Source organism: Vulpes lagopus, chromosome 13 (assembly GCF_018345385.1).
Source record: "Vulpes lagopus strain Blue_001 chromosome 13, ASM1834538v1, whole genome shotgun sequence".
Classification (NCBI taxonomy): domain Eukaryota; kingdom Metazoa; phylum Chordata; class Mammalia; order Carnivora; family Canidae; genus Vulpes; species Vulpes lagopus.
The window spans coordinates 36,345,894-36,363,492 of record NC_054836.1 but is presented as its reverse complement, the minus strand read 5'-3'; the positions used below and the strand labels follow the sequence as shown (position 1 = coordinate 36,363,492).

The 17,599-nt window shown below is 43.7% G+C and overlaps 1 long non-coding RNA gene across 1 annotated transcript; it reads left to right on the top strand.

Moving 5' to 3' along the window:
• The first annotated feature begins 2,349 nt into the window (after positions 1–2,349).
• LOC121475157 lies at positions 2,350–6,648 on the top strand. Its single transcript, XR_005983634.1, has 3 exons — positions 2,350–2,454; positions 4,705–5,416; positions 6,524–6,648. It is a non-coding gene; the product is annotated as an uncharacterized LOC121475157 (long non-coding RNA).
• Positions 6,649–17,599: the final 10,951 nt, after the last annotated feature.

Sequence of the window (17,599 nt, the reverse complement as noted above, 5' to 3'; positions counted from 1 at the left end):
CGTCTTTCTGTCAAAGGTCTCTGCGTGCTTTGTGGATGTTCCTTGACCTGTCAGATCAGCAAGTGTGGTATATGCCACAAGGCGCTGAGAAGGTCTGTTTTAGGGATTCCAAACTCGGTTTCCCACTTTTACCCCCCATAGGGGGCCTGCTACATGGCTGTGACACCCCTGGAGGTCTTGGCGAAGCTGGCCAGTGCAGCCCGGGCCATCACCTCTCAGAAGGACTGGATTGTGAGCCTCACCAGGGATGACAGAGGCCAGCTGGCCGGTGACCTGGGTCACATGGGGGCATCCCAGTCCTCTGTTCAGTTGAGAAGCAGGCCTGGCTCAGTGAACAGAAGTGCTGAGTCAGTCAGGGCTCTGAGATGGGCAGTAAAGTGGCCTTTCAGAGAAAGGCATCCAGAGCCCAACAGCCCTGGATTTGAATCCAGCTGAATTCAAATTCTTACTGTCTTACTGGCTGCAATTTACTTAACTTCTCCAGACTCTACTTTCCTCCTCATCTGTAGAATGGGAGACAATAGGCCTCATACCCACACCCCAGATGAGGCCCACTCAGTGTGGAGAAGAATTCTGTGAGAAACGGGATTTGTAAAGCACTTAACACTACATCTGCACTCAGGCAGAAATGGATGACATTGTTATTATCAAAAAGATATATAAACTGTACCTTGAGGAGAGAAGCCCCTCAAAATATGTTATGGAAGTTCCATGGCAATTTTAGTCCTGCAACATAAGTGAATTAAAAGATGTCTTACTTCTGGCCGGTGATAAGGTGCTGCTTCCCCCAACAAAAAATGCATCCGCAAATGTGACTTGATTATCACTTACCACTGATAGCGAGAGGAAGAAATTTTTTCAACAATGGAGCTAAACGGAAGGATCTGGCATCTTCTTTGTTTTTTTTTTTTCTTCCGTTTCTAAAACTTGGATCCTTCACATCGTGATATATTCAAATTGCCAACTTAAAAACTGGAGATCTTGTCCAACCCTATATTTGCGGAATTGGTATTCTCTGCTAGAAAATGTTGGTGAGTTGGTAGCCAAGATAAAGGAAGCTATCACGGAGAAGTCTATTAAAATACACTCCTTACAAAGAGTAGAAGCCCCTTATAATCATGTCTTCTTCTAAACTACACTTATTTGGATGTACTGTGGCTTAAATAACACCACCCAAAATAAAACAGCTATGTGGATAAAAGCCGGGTGACATGGTGTTGAGAGTGTCCTCTGTTTCTGGGTAAAAGAAAATCTTCCTAGCCTCTCTTAATTACCCTTACAGAAATCTAAAAGTAAGCACAGAATCTGTTTTGAGGCTCACTAGGATTTTTTAAAGATTTTATTTATTTATTCATGAGAGTGACACACAGAGAGAGGCAGAGACACAGGCAGAGGGAGAAGCTGGCTCCCTGCAGGAAGCCCGATGCAGGACTAGATCCCAGAACTCCGAGATCACAACCTGAGCCAAAGGTAGACATTCAACCACAGAGCCACCCAGGTGTCCTTCACTATGATTTTTTAAAGTGATCCTGCAAACATGTTCCTCAGCAATGGTGAAATAGCTTTGGAGTCAGACCGCCCGGACCTGAACCTTGGCTCCACCACTTACTTACCTTCTCTGTGACCCTGAGCAAATATGTTCACTTCTTCATGCCTCTACTTCTTAATTTGTAAAATGGAGCCCCGGTGGATCTCTTAGAGTTGTTGTGAGGAGGACATGAGCTGGTTGTAGGCAGAAGACTTAGAACTCGGTGCCTAGAACTAGGAAGTTTTCAACTATTTTTGTCCTATGTCCTCCTCCCCCTTGTTGACATGTCAGTCATAATAACATCATGACTAGTTAATATCGCTGTTGTTGTTAAGATAGTGGGATGTGACAGAAAGAGAAGGCAAGAGACAGGAGTTAGAGTAATTAGCTCCAAGCAACCTTGTTTTCAGTTTACTCATCTGTTTTTTGTTTTGTTTTGTTTTTTAGCTTACTCATCTGTCAATTGTTCAAGTTCGACAGAGCTGATCTTGAAGGATTTTTTTTAGGTTGAAAATCCAATGAAGAATCCATAGTTAGACTGAAAGGGATAATTTCTGTTTTCACCACAGTTTACCCAGTGCACGGCTAGCAAACCTAGCAAATGCACCGTGTTAAATTCACTGGGAGGAAGGACTCAGCCACTGAGTTGCAATGTTCCCTTCTCGCTTACAGGGATGAACCCAGCCGTCCGGCGGCTGGACAAGATCATCAATATATTTGCTCCCCTGTCTGTGGGCCAGGTGATGACATGGGCATCTCATGTGATCGGTTGTGGTTTCATTCTTGGATGGAACTTGGTTTCACTTCTTGTGGAGTTTCTATTTCTGTCCAGAGTTTATCAGCTAGTTCCCCAATTGGCTGTAAAACCCCAGCAACAAACAGGAGGCACTTCCAAGGAAGGCAATAGGAGGCTAAGAACATTCAAGGTAAGGTAAACTCAGAGACAGCTATTGTTTTTTCCTCCTTTATGTATTTCATTTCTTCTTTCCAGAGCTCGTGTCTGATTATAATCTCCACATTCTGTCTGCAAATGTGCCTAGAAACAGTGAAAAAATAAGAAGGTTCCAACTATGCCATTGGTCATATGGTTGATCTCACTGGTGGGGCTGTCACGTGCAGTTACACAGGTTGTGCACTGCCTCATTCCAGGGTCTTTATTTAGAGAGACTGCAATGTGAGTAGCACTCCCATGGAACTGTGCAGTAATTAACTTGTGCAACCTATTTCATGATTCTGGGGGCAAATTTCTTCTTGCTTTCTCATTCATAATCCTCCTTCTTAAAGACGCTAAGTTAGAAAGACAACCATCTCAGAGAGTGTGGGCTGCTCTTTGGTCAAGACAATGTGATGAATTGACCATCTCTGCTATCAGCAGTGGGTTTTGGTTGTTTGTTTTAAAAGATTTTATTTATTTATTTGACAGAGAGAGAGCACAAGTGGGGGAGAGGCAGGCAGAGGGAGAGAGAGAGAAGCAGACTCTCCGCTGAGCGGGGAGCCCAAGGCATGTCTCAATCCCAGGACCCTGGGATCATGACTTGAGCTGAAGGCAGGCGCTTAACCAACTGAGCCACCCAGGCACCCCGTTTTTTTTTTTAAGTAGGTTCCCATCCAGCATGGAGCCCAATTCGAGGCTTGAATTCATGAACCCAAGATCAAGACCTGAGCTGAGATCAACAGTCATATGCTCAACTGACTAAGCCACCAGGTGCCCCTCTGTAGTGGTCTTTAAATCAGAGATTCCTTAGCATTAAGGTGAAGATGGGAGGAAGCGGGGGGTGGGGGGGGCCTGCCGATAAGTATGACCTCAAGATCAAGAGCTCCTTGCCTGCTGACAGTGTTGCCCATTTGCCTGGCATAACAGGGCTGAGGCCTTGCTTCTGAGATCAGTTTCTTTTTCTGGACTTCTTATAATTAATTATCTTTTCTCTCAAGTTGCTTTGCAAGTGAAGCACACCAGATCTCATTGCATGAATAAAATATATGTATTTTATAGAGTGAGATAGATAGATGCGTTGAAATGATGGATGGACAGGTAGGCAAGTAGTACAAATAGAGAGATAGATAAATAAATTGTGCTGTATCTTCCCCTCTGTCCCTTTTAGCCATGTAACCAGGCCGAGCCATTTTACTCAGACTCTGTGTCTCACTGTCTGTACAGTAAGAGTAACAGCGGCAGGACCGATTGCGGGCTTGCTGTGGTGCAAAGATCGCCTCTGCAAAACCCCATTTTTCCCTGCAGGTGGTGAAACAAGTCTGTGTTAGCTGGTTTTTCATTGGTGTTGTTATTGTTATTAGCTTTTTTTTTTTTTTTTCAAGCTGTGCTGGCAATAACTTATTTCTACAACCAAGAGCTTTCCCCTCCTCACAGTTCTGATAGCCTGACCCCCTCCCCTTCCTTCACAGCCCTCCTGACTCCTGTCATTTTTCCCCCCAGAGCTGGCCTTCATCTATGCTGAACGGCTCCCACAAAGGGTTCTTTGTTTTTTAAATCTGCTTACAACCGTTGCCTGTTCCATCCTGGAAGGCCAAAAGCTATTATCATTTTCTTTTCACGAGTATCTGTTTCTTCAGAAACATAAACAAAGGAAACATCCATCACTATTTTTAAGAGTTCATTACCGTGTTTCAAGCCACGAAAATTTGTCTTTCGTGCTCTGCTGTATTTTCTCTCCTGTCAGTGGCCGCCTTCCCGACCTCACTGTGTGTCTTAATTTGGGTTCTCTCCAAAGCAATTCTTGAGAGGATTTGGGATGAAAAGTAATCTCCTTGGAAGGTGATCCTAGGAAGAATGGAGGGGGTGGGAAATGAGGCCAGGAAGGGTGAAGAGCCAAAATAGAGCATATTGGCACGCAGGTTACTGCGACCGGGGCTCAGTCTTGCTAGGGCCCTGTGAGACACTGTGTGGGATTTACCTCAGAACTGTCCCACCAACAGCCAAGCAAACTGGGGCATTTCTCTGCCAAGTGCTGTTCCCAGAGGTGTGATGTCCAGGCACATCCAGTACAGCCTGCCCTCTGTTCGTGGAGCTGGAGAGACTCTCAGAAAGACACTGCGCTTGGGCTAGGAAGCCATTGTCGCCCATAGGAAGTTGCCCACCAAGGAAGCACATAGGGCAGGGCTGGACTGAGGGCATTGGAGCAGGGCACTGACATAATGCTTATTGGATTTTATTTCAGGTGAAATGGACTCTGGGGAAACCACCGATGGATTCATCAACAAGCTCAAAACTTTGGGAGGGTTAAAGGATAGCCAGTCTAACCTTGAAGGACAACAGGCCACAACCTGTGCTTCCTTGCTGCCTCCAAAACCCCTGAAGGCTGCTGCGCATGTGCCACGAGGGGTGGGAAGTGTCCTACATACAGGCAGACTGTCTTCCTGGTGGGCTTGGGTTTGGCCTTCTTCTACATGACGGTGCTGGGCTTTGACTGCATCACCACTAGCTACACCTCTACCCAAGGGATCGGAGGCTCCCTGCTTAGTATCCTCAGGGCCCTATCAGCTCTCTCTGGCCTGATGGGCACAATGCTCTTCACCAGGCTCAGGGAGCACTCTGGCTTGGTCGCCACAGGAATCATATCCAGCTGTCTCCATGTAGGTTGTCTGACGCTCTGTGTGTTTTCTGTCTTTGCTCCTGGAAGTCCATTTGATCTGGCTGTTTTCTCCCTTTCATAAAGCAAAACCTCTTCTTCAAACCATGAGTTGCTAAAAGAGGACCAGGTCCATGTTTATGTCTTTGAAAGAAACGTGAACCAGCCTATCCTCCCAGATTGCTCTTCCATCCACTGGACCAATAACACAGTTCTGTTTGAAGGCAAGCAGCACCCCAGGCATCCTGAGTCTTACATCTTCATCATCTTGTTATTCTCAGGTGTGGTCCTGGCAAGATAGGTGAGTAGTGGGTCAGGTGAGACATGGGATTCTGCAGACTATGATAGTGTTAGGTAACCTTAGAAGCATTTGATGGTCTCACCATTGTACCATTGTTAACTCTTTGTCGTTCATTCACCTAGAACATGTTATGTGAAAAGAACTGTCCTACACACTGGGGATACAAGAGTGGTTTAATCACACACTCTTAGCCCCATGGAGCATACAATTGGGATGGAAGGTCATTGAGTGAACAGTCAACAACAGTCAACAATACAAAGCAAGAGGACCTATGTTGTGGAGGCGGGGGGAGAGAATTGAGAATACAGAGGAGGGACACCAAGCCTGGTCTTGGGAGTTAGAGTTAGTATTCCTAGAGAGAGACTCAATTAAGAGATCCCCGAAGAACAAACTGAGCAGGTGACATGAAGAAAGAGTGCTCTAGGCTAGACAGTTGTACAAAGGCTAAAATGTGAGGACATGGAAATTTGGAGAAGTGAGAATAGTTATTTCCTAGGTATCAGGCATGTCAATGCTATAGATGGCATCTACGTTAAAGGAGTAGTTTGACCTGGATTCTTTCTCTGTGGAACTGGGATGGAAAGACAGGAAAGAGGACAGTTCAGTAGCACCAAAACCTTCCTTGGATGCTTAGGGGAGGGGAGGGAAATCTTTTCTCAGGACAAGGTGCCTAACTTTGAAGGTCTACAAGCTTGTTGGCCCCAAGAACTTGGACTTGGAACTTTGCCACTAACCATTCATATGTGGCAATGAGAGCTTACCTGATTTATTTTTTAAAGAATTTATTTATTTATTTATTTAACAGAGAGAAAGTGACAGAGAGCAAGAGTGGGGAGGACAGGGAGAAGCAGACTCCCCACTCCCCTCACTGAGCAGGGAGCATGAGGCAGGGCTCCATCCCAGGACCCTGGTATTATGACCTGAGCTGAAGGCAGATGCTAACTGACTGAGCCACCCAGGCACCCCAGAACTCACCTGATTTACTAAGGGGGTTTTATTGTTGTTTTCAAGTTTGATCAGTTGCTTTGTGAATGCAACAGTGACATATTGGGATCAATGGTGATGGCAATAAAAATCACTTAACAGCTTATTGACCCCTGTGATTAGACCTGCAGATTCCCAACCTGGGCCTCACTTAGACATGGAATCCCTGAGATCAAGTTTTCCAGCCAAGCCTTGCCCCCTTCCCGAAATCCAAAGTCACCACCTTCAAAGCCCCTCCCTGAGGTCACAGCTCATCACCCGTGGATTCCCCAAGCCAAGGTCAGAAATGGAGAGGGTGGAAAGTGTGGTAGTGGGTAGCGGAAGGTGTGGATTAACAACCAAATCTATCTTCTTCACTCATTCAACAAGTCTTCCTGCAGGCCTCTTCTGTGTACCTCCCCTGCTGCACTAGGTCCTGGGCTTCAGCAAAGTCCCCGAGCTCCAGGAGCTCAGAGCTTTACCTTCTCACCACTAGAGCCACAGTGCGGGGAGATAACAGGGTGGAGGGATGTTTTCCTTATTTCTGCCATGAGACCCAGAACCCCTTGGCCCACAAAAGCTTTTGGAGCATTGGGAGAGAGGAAATGAGAGTTCTGTAGATCAGATTCAAGAGGTTATGGAACCATGGGCTGGCCTGGCAACCTCATTCCTCTGATGAAGTGTGTGTGTGTGTGTGTGAGAGAGAGAAACTGTGTTCCCAATTCTAAATGACTGACTTAGAAACCTGTTCTTTCATCAATTTCTGAAATATTTTAAGTGAGGTACCTGAGAGGTGGATTATTTTTTATTAAGGTATTTGGCGTGTACTTCCGGCCTTTAGTTGCATGAACAACTGAGAGCAGATTGACCATGTAAGATTTATTTATGCAGTTCACATGATGATAATAAACTATTTAGTTCAAAAGATGGTGGGGGGGGGTCACCTTGACTCTTCTTGACACAAAGGAAATGATCGCCTTTGGAGAATGTGGAATGTCACTGGCAGTGCCTATAATCCAGAGAAGCATTTAGCATGACAGGCTTCCAGCTTTTCTCTACTGCAATAGCAGTTCTTTTTGCTGATCCTGGATGAGGATTCCAGAGACACAGAACACCCTTGACACTCATGAAGGAGACAGCTCTGGACCTGGAGCCAGGCTGCCTGATGATATTGGCTTCATGTAAGTTCCCTGGGTCACCATTTCCTTTTCTGTAAGATGGGGACAGAACGAGAGTTCCTGTCAGGGAAGTCACAAGCATAGGAGCTACTTGTTAAGAACGAACATTAACCCTCATCTCCATTATCCTATGTTGGCTGTACTTCTGGTGCTTTCACGAACATTGTTGTGTAAGGGCGGGGTGTGGGCTGGGCGGTGACATAGAACCACAGTGCCCAGCAAAATGGATGCTGCGTGGCTCCTGCACACTCACTACCAACAGGTGCCCTTTATCTTTAATTCCAAATGGCCCTGGGACTGTGTGCTGTTGAAACTGCACACATTAAAAGCACCAGGGCCCAAAAGGATGTCTTATGTGCTGCTTGGCACGGTCAGCATGGTCGGATCTGGTGACTGGTTCTCTCTTCTCTCACCAGGACGAGGGACCTGTGGCCAGCCCAGGTATCCCCAGGCCAGGCTCATCCTAGACATTTGTTGAGTAAATAATTTGTTTCCATTCTGACGGAAACTAAGTTATAGAACTCTGGCTACAAGAAGATTTGGCACATTGCCCAAAAGTCACTTTGCTTTTTAAGATCTAAGAACCGTAAGGGCACCTGGTGGTGCACGGTGAGCATCCGACTCTTGGTTTTGGTTCAGGTCATGATCTCAGGGTCGTGAGGTGGAGCCCCACACTGAGTGCTAGAGCCAGTACGGGGTTTGCGGGAGATTCTCTATCATTCTCCCTCTGCCCCTCCTGCTCATGGTCTCGCTCTTTCTAAGATAAATAAATCTTTAAAAAATCTAAGAACTATAACTCTTTATGCCCTCAATGTAGAAATAATTCTGTCAGTGAATAACTGGCCCTCACTTCTGGGCACTTCCACTGTGTCAAGGGGGCATTTTACAGATGCTTCCTAAGCTCTGCTTGTTGAGGGTTTGACAGGCAAGTTCCAGGTCAGAGTCTAGCACAGGGCAAGGCCTTTGGCAGGCCACATCCCTAGGGACTGAGAGACCATGCTGGTCAACACAGCTCAGAGGATGGGGGACTAGTCAGGGCCCCCAGGTGGAGGTTACAGCAGGGTGGCAGGGGCAGCACAGGAGGTGGAAGGCCTGGCCGGTGCTTTGCAAACGCAGATCCCAGAGGACACAAGCATATCCAATCCACATAATTCTGAGGTTCAGAGCTAAGTCCAGGGATCAGGACAGGCAATCAGGAGGCCTCTGCAGAGCCAACGCTGGATGTCAGGGAGAATCTAGAAGGCCAGCTGACCAGAAAACCAACCGGGCAGACAGAAGCTGGGAGCGGCGCCTGTGGAGGCAGGCACAAGAGGCTCTGGTGCTGCCGCTCAAGGACAGCACTGTTGTCACCACAGCTGGCTTCTGCCCTCTTTGATGCCTCTATAGCATGTCCTGAGGCTGCTTCTGAAGTAACCAAATAGGGCTTCTTTATGTGGTTGAAAGGGATACAAGGAAAAGAGAGGCTAATTCCTGCTGTGCCAAACCAGGAGCAAAGAGAGGGAGTCTGGAGTTGGAACTACATTAGAAGCTCAAGATGTTGCTCCCTGGAGTGGAGGCATAAGTAACCCCCCCTCCCCGAGTGAAGCTATATTGCTAGGTAGTGATGCTGTGGTGATGGTAATTCAAGAAATACTTATAATACCACAAATTATGACGGTAACTACCACGCAGAGATGGTCAGGCTATACACCTCACAACACTGTCTCATCTAATCCTCCGGTGAGATAGTGCTCTAAATCTTCCCATTTCCCAGATGAGGAAACTGAGCCACGGAAACCTTCATTTACCCAACGTGACAATGCCATTCAGTTCCAGAGCTGAGATTCTCACTGAGGTCTCTGATATCTGTTTATATTCTCCCCCAACACTGCTGGTCTGTAGGTCTCTGGTCCTTTGACCTCACTGTGACCCAGCTTCTTCAGGAGAACATTCCAGAAGCAGAGTGAGGGGCTGTGAACGGTGTGCAGGGCCCCGTGAACTACCTCATGGACCTCATCCACTTTGTCCTCGTCATACTAGCCCCACGGCCTCAGCCGTGCTGGTCTCCATCTCCTTGGCATGCCGGTCTCCATCTCCATACTGTTTGTAACCATGGGGCACATGCCATATATATTTTTTAATGCGAGAAAGTATAAGATTACAAATGGCTCTGCTCAGAAGATAGCAAAGAAGGGCACTTTAATCTGAGAGGTAGGCAGCACCCCTGACTGCTCAGAGCTCCAGTAACACTGGCCCCATCTCACATTGTGTGCAGTGATAATTCCACATTGCTACTGGGCACCTGCCTTGTCCTGCTGCTACGTCTCATAGCAACTGCACTCAATGCATCTCTGCAGTGATGGGTAGTTTGAGAGAGCTGTTGCTCATGGGGTGCCCATTAGCTGAACCCAGATTCAGACTTAAAGGGGATTGTTTTACTTTGCCAACAGAGTAATTCAATGTTCTCAGGTTTTAATTGTTCCTTGAATTATAAAATTAGAATCTTTTGTTCAATGTTAAAATTAGAGAGGGTGGAGCATGGTCAGTGATGTTTGGTCTCAATTCCTTGGATATGTATTTTTGTCTTACAGGTGGATTGAGAATGTTCTTGTGATGTGCTAAGGGCTCCTTGAGAATCCTGAAGCTATTTATCACAGAAATAGATCATTATAACAATTTTGGGGTGGTTTTTGGACTCTTATGGCCTGGCTAGGGACCTGACAATCCCTCAGCAGATTTGGGGCAAGTTCTGCCTTGGTGATCAAGCTAAGACTTCCAGTTTGACCACCTCTGGTTAAGAAAACCACAATTTTGGGGGCACTTGGGTAGCGAAGGTGGTTGGATGTCTGACTCTTGGTTTTGCCTTAGGCCATGATCTCATGGGTTGTGTGATTGAGCCCCATGTCCAGCTCAGAGCTCAGCACATGGAGTCAGCTTAAGACTCTCTCCTCACCCACCCCCCCCAACAACTTGCGTATACACATACACTGTCTCTCTAAAATAAATAAATCTTAAGAAAATAAAGAAAACCACAAGTTTGTGATGAGCAAATTTTGAGTTTCTGGCCACTTAAAATCAATGCTAAAACTATATTTTGAGAGGCTTAGAAGAAAATCCATATACATATAGTTCCTTGCTTAAAATAATTACTATTTTGTAAGTGCTGTGATAAATAAGTTCACAAAGAAGTGAAAACAATGAAGCTAGTGAACAAGCCCCTGCAGGCCTCAAAGTCCAGAGAACCTTCTGTGCATGGGAAAGTCACATTTTAGGATTGGCCTGAGCATAATCAGTAGCACCTTAGGTTGGCATTGTTGGGCATGTCATTTTCTAAGATATTTTCTCAACCTCTGCACTATTAGCATTTTAGTTTAGATAATTCTTTTTTTGTGGGGGCTGTCCTGTGCATTATAGGATATTTTGCAGCATCTCTCGCCTCTGCTCACAAGATGCCAGTAATATCCCTCAGCACCCAATTGTGAGAATCAAAGGATGTTCAGACAATACAAAGGTCCCCAAGGAGGACAAAATTGTCTCCTACCCCAGCCCCTCTAAAGAATCACTGCTTAAGAGAAATGTGAAAACCAAGGGAAGAACCCACTACTTTCTGTTAAAAGACAAAATGATGAACCTCAACTCTATGGTCAGCTGATCTTTGACAAATCAGGAAACAATATCCAAGAGAAAAAAAAAGTCTCTTCAACAAATGGTGTTGGGAAAATTGAACAGCAACATGCGAAAGAATGAAACTGGACCATTTCCTTATACCACACACAAAAATAAACTAAAAAAAATGGATGAAAGACCTAAATGTCTTTCAGGAGACAGGAATCCATCAAAATCCTAGAGGAGAACACAGGCAGTAACTTCTGTGACCTTGGCGTAGCAACTTCTTGTGAGACACATCTCCAGAGGCAAGGGAAACAAAGGCAAAAATGAACTATTGGTACTTCATCAGGATAAAAAGTTTTTGTACAGCAAAGGGAACAAAACTAAAAAGGAACCTACAGAATAGATTTGCAAATGTCTTATCAGATAAAGGGCTAATATCCAAAATCTATAAAGAACTTATCAAACTTAACATCCAAAAACCCAAAAAAATCTAATCAAGAAATGGGCAGAAGACATGAACAGACATTTCTCCAAGGAACACCTACAAACGGCCAGCAGACACATGAAAAAATGCTCCACATCACTTGGCATCAGGGAAATATAAACCAAAACCACAATGAGATACCACCTCACACCAGTCAGAATGGCTAAAATTAACAACTCAGGAAACAACAGGTGTTGGTGAGGATTCAGGGAAAGGGAAACCCTCTTGTACTATTGGTGGGAATGCAAACTGGTGCAGCCACTCTGGAAAACAGTATGGAAGGTCCTCAAGAAGTTGAAAATAGAACTGCCCTATGACCCAGCAAATGCACTACTACATATTTACACAAAGGATACAAAAATGCTGATTTGAAGGGGCATGTGCACCCAATGTTTGTAGCAGCATTATCAATAATAGCCAAACTATGGTGAGAGTCCAAATGTCCATCGACTGATGAATGGATAAAGACAATGTGGTATATTGGGACTCCTGGGTGACTCAGTGGTTGAGCGTTTGCCTTTGGCTCGGGTGTGATCCTGGGGCTCTGGGATTGAGTCCCAAATCGGGCTCCCAAAGCAGGCTCCTAGGAGCCTGCTTCTCCCTCTGCCTATGTCTCTGCCTCCTTCTGTGTCTTTCATGAATAAATAAACAAATCTTTAAAAAAAAGACAGTGTGGTATATATTTATAATGGAATATTACTCAGTGATAAAAAGAATGAATTCTTGCCATTTGTAACAATGTGGATGGAACTAGAGGGTATTATGCTAAGTATAAGTCAGAGAAAGACAAATATATTATTTCAATCATATGTGGAATTTAAGAAACAAAACATGAAATTAGGGCAAGGGAAGGAGTAATAAGATAAAAACAGAGAGGGAGACAAACCTAAGAAATGGTGAACCCTAGGAAACAAACTGAGGGTTGCTGGAGGGGAGGTGGTGGGGGGATGGGGTAACTGGGTGATGGGCATTAAGGAGGACACATGATGTAATGAGCAGTAGGTGTTGTATGCAACTGATGAATCACTAAATTCACCCCAGTAACTAATAATACACTATATGTTAACTAAACTTAATTTAAATAAATAATTTTTTAAAAAGACAAAATGATAAAGTCATTATTAGTAATAGTAAGGAAACTACCAAAGGGGATTTTACACAGACCAGCTTTTTAGACCTAAGTGAAATGAGGGAAAGGGAGAATTTTGTGGAACATTTTGCCTAACATAAGATAGTCTTTAAAAAATTGTATTTTATGTAAGTTCTGGTAATAGTTAAGGTGTCACTTCCCTCAGTCTTTCCCTTTCCATCAAACATGAAAGACACATTGCCATGGACACACACACACACACACACACACCCCCCGAGACTAAGGAGAATCAGAACTGTTCTTCATATGGATTCTTCACTAAGGAGGCTATATTTTGACAAGATGTAGTACACCAAGTCCTTGGGCCCTTTATTATTCTAATGAACACACAAGTACTTGCACATAGCCTTAGGACAAAAGAGTATTTAATAAATACATCCTTAAGCCTTTTATTTATGATGCCCAGAAGTGCTAGCTTGAGGGTAGAATTACATCAAGTCTTCTAGGTGGCATGGACTCTATACTTCTACTCCCTGCCTGGAAAGAAGAGCTGCTTACCTGTAAATTCCGTATTGGGAGTGCTAATTTTACTATTGCCTTTCTTCCAGATCCTATAGTAGGATGGCAACACCTTTTTCTCCGTGGGACTCTGGAAACACTAACTGCATGTCCCCATGAATATTTTGATTCTTGTTTTAGACTAGGACTACCTGACAGAAATATGATGCAAATAGCATTTCCATAATTTTCATAATATAGTTTATTTAACCCAGTATACAAAATATTATAATTAACTTATAGTCAATTTAAAATTGAGATTTTTTTTGCATTCTCTGTTTATATGAATTCTTCCAAAGCTGATGGTTTTTTATGCCTGAGACCATGTCAGTTTGGCATAGCCAGGTTTCAAGTGCTCAAGTGACATGTGGTCAGTGCCTACTGCATTTAAGAGTGCAGTTTGGACCCTATGATGATTCCCAAAGTTCCACATATTTCTCTATCACAGAAGGTCTATAAATGATACCATGTGTTCCATTCTGCATGGGGGTAACATGCCAGGGCATTTGTCCAGCTGGAAAATCAGTGGTATTAGGCTCTGATCCATCAACTGCACTGTTCTGCTCTGCTCTTAGAAACAGATCATTGTAACATATATCAAACTGATTTGACTAGATTTTATCTCTTTATCTCTGAAACTGATTGATGTGGAGCAGTCCTTCTGGAAATGCAAATGGCAACAGAGGAAGAGTACAAGGAATTAGCCCCTTGCAGTGTAGATAAGCTCCACGAGGGGGCCCTCTAGTCACAGTTGTAGTCTGCGCTAAATCAGAATTTTATAAGATTGGAATCAGGACTCTTGCTCATGAATATGCAGTAGATTTTGGAAAGGCAAACTTTATGAGTACAAAATAAAAATAAGCCTTTCCAACACATATCTAGCTGTCTATTTACACAATCTCAACATGGCTTTTTTTTTCCTCCAGAGGTGTTATCCCTTTGGTTTGACAATGAGCTGGGGTCACCAGTGACTGACCTCACTATTCTGAGTCAAATTCGTTAGTCTCCTTGATCTCTAAATCCTTGTTTAGTTATGCGGACACCTTTTCTTTTCTTTCTTTTTTTTTTTTTTAATTAATTTTTATTGGTGTTCAATTTACCAACATACAGAAAAACACCCAGTGCTCATCCCGTCAAGTGTCCACCTCAGTGCCCGTCACCCATTCCCCTCCAACACCCGCCCTCCTCCCCTTCCACCTTTTCTGTTCTACTTTTCCCTTCAAGGTACTTGAGATCTTGAAGGGAAGAAAAACATCTTTTCATTTTGGTTCCAGGGAGCTTAGAATGCAAATGGCCCCACTTCCTCCTCCTCCATTTTAAGTTTATATTCAAGTGCCTAATGACAAATTTGCCAATTGGCTCTTTCCTCCAGCTCCTAGGAGGCTCAGAGCCAAATTGGCAGGAGCCTAATGCATGAGGTCTAATGGCTTGGTTTTATAATCCTGCTCTCTTCTTGCTGGGCTTTTATCCCCTCTTCTAATTATTGTATTGTTTGCTGTTTGTTTAGAAGCCCTAAATCATTCCAGGAATGTGGTAGTGATGTGTGTTGTGTAAAAATAGATATAACAGCCTCTTCAGAGTTTGTCCTAACAATTGGATCTTTCAGATATTGACTCAGATACGAAGTTATTCCTTATAACAGAAGTTGACTGGGGCATATTCTAACTGGCTTCATCTTACATAGTGATATGTAGAAGTCACATTGTGCAAACACCATAAAGGCAGGAATCATCTATCACAGGATTTCACACACAAGAGAAGCAGTGACTATTTGCCAGATTATGAAAATATTTAAGGTTTTAGAAACCTCAAAAATACTTAGTTTGGAATATTCACTTGAACTACAGAGATTTGCTTGCTTTTAAGAACAAGAAACTACTTGTAGTCAGAGCTTAAGAGTACTGTAGAGTGCCTACGTCAAAAACGGGATATGCCCATTCTTGAAATCCAATTACGTGACTCAATCTACCTGAACCAACATAAGCAACAGCATTCCCATGATACTGGGCATGTCACATCTGGGGAAGATAGTGACTGGAATTCTTACGTTCAGTTACATTACCATTAGCATAAAGTTATATCCTTATTACTTTTTCTTTTATAGGATTAAAGATTCTCTTCAAGCCCAACCTCCTCCTTGGAATTAATAAACCCTTTGAGAACTTTTCACTCAACTCCAAAGTTTCTTCACTTCTCAGGGCACTTGAGCACAAAATGGCTGGTAGTTGAATAGTCCTATTGGCATAGTCCCACTCTCGCTTTAGCTCTGCTCAGCATGCAGGCATGTGCTGTGCCAAGGAGGACAAGCTGACTCTGCAGAACTGTGGGACGGGCTCCAACTCCTAATCCCATCTTCCTTGCTGTATGCTAGATTTATTTAACCAAGGTGTTGGGCAACTGTATTGCTATCATAGAGGGAAGGGGATGGGAGACAGAAGAGAATGTATCAAACCTGGAAGCACACAGGCATCTAAAGGGTATTGCTTGGGCCTGCAGGCGAGATGGCATCACAGCCCTCAGTACACATGGTGGGGGGGGGGGGCAGGTCTCCACAGGCTCTGTGGTTACAACTACTTATTACCTACAGTGAAGAACAATGACTCACAACCAATACTTGGCCCATCCTTCCTTTCAAAAGCATCCTTGAATATCCCTTGAGGAAAAGGGAGAGTTTAGACTCTTCAGGAGTAAACCATGTGGCTTATGCATCACACTTTGAGATCCAACCCAAGCCCAATTACTCAGCAGCTAAAGCCTCACTTCATTTCCCACATTCCCAGCCTAGTCAGTGTCAGTCAAGGCGATTCTCAATTTTCTTAGAATGGGACACTGACAGTGTGGAAACAAAGCTATAAGAAACCCAAAGTAGTGCCAACCAAAGCTACAGGGCATAGAAACGTTAATAGAAATTTCATACTCCTTACTCTGCCATCCTGTGGCCACTAGAAGGGACTGTCCAGAGATTGGGTGAAGTGCCTGACTGCTGACTTAAGATGCAGCTGTTAAAACAAGGAAGGGACACCTGTGTGGCTCAGTGGTTGAGTGTTGGCCTTCAGCTCAAGGCGTGATCCGGGGGTCCCGGCATCACGTCCCACACTGGGCTCCCCACAGGGAGCCTGCTTCTCCCTCTGCCTATGTCTCTGCTTCTGTGTCTCTCATGAATAAATAAAATCTTAAAAAAAAAACAAAAAACCTTTAAAACTAAAAAAAGACAACAAGGAATATGTTAGTGCCTGAAAGATTCATAAGGAGAAATTTTATAACCTTGATGGGTAGTTAACATAAACCTTTGATTCTGTTTCTCAGGTATTTATTACATGCACAAGTCATTTAGGTGACTTATATCCCCAAAATGATTTTGATGTTTTTGCCACTTTTAACATCTCAGGAAATCATTCAAGTGCTGATCCAAAACTGTCTTGCCAGAGATTTCATTGGAAAGGTTATTAAAATACCAGGAAAGTTTTAAAAGTCACAATTTATTGAAGTGTAATTTACATGTGGCAAAACTCACCCCCAAATTTGACAAATCACTACCATAGACAAGATATGGAACATTTCCTCAAAGCTCCCTCATGCCCCTTTGTAACCAACCCTTCGCTGATCTTTGAGAATCCACTGATTCTGTCAAAAGGATCAAAATTTAATCATTAAAATGATCTATTATGGAAAAATCTATAAGCATATAAAACCAAATTTTTAAAAGGATACTTTGAAACACATCTTCAGGACAAATCAAAAGAATAAGATTTCAGTTGTAGAATAGCTTGTCTGGTTCTTATGCCAATCTTCAGGCTGGGGCTGGTTGGTTGGTAGAAAGACTACTTTAAATAATAAACTATATTCTACAAAATTCTCTATGGGGGCAGGTAGGGATAGGTTTTTAGAGATAACTATCATCACAAAATTCACCCCTGCTACTACCACAAGAGGGACATGGAAAGCAAAAGCTTCTATGTATCAATTACATGTTCAAATACACTTTTTCTACTTGAAAAGCTTCTTTCAAGCACCCCAATTGTCTTTCAAGCACCAGCCCTGTAAGAGAAGTAACACAGCAGGCAGTTAGATCAGCAAGTACCAAATAAGATGTGCTGTTAAGAAAATAAACAAGTTTCTAGACCATGTTTACAAAAGCGATGCAAATTAAGTAAACAGAGTTCCCTAACATACTATGTATTGTCAACTCAGGGCTCACAGCTCAGATTTAGCAACGTTCAGACATAAAGGTGAATGTTTAACCAAATCCTATCTTACCAAAGCTAACAGTTCACCTCAGCCTTCTGGAAGACTCCAATGCAAAATGGCCACCATTGGAA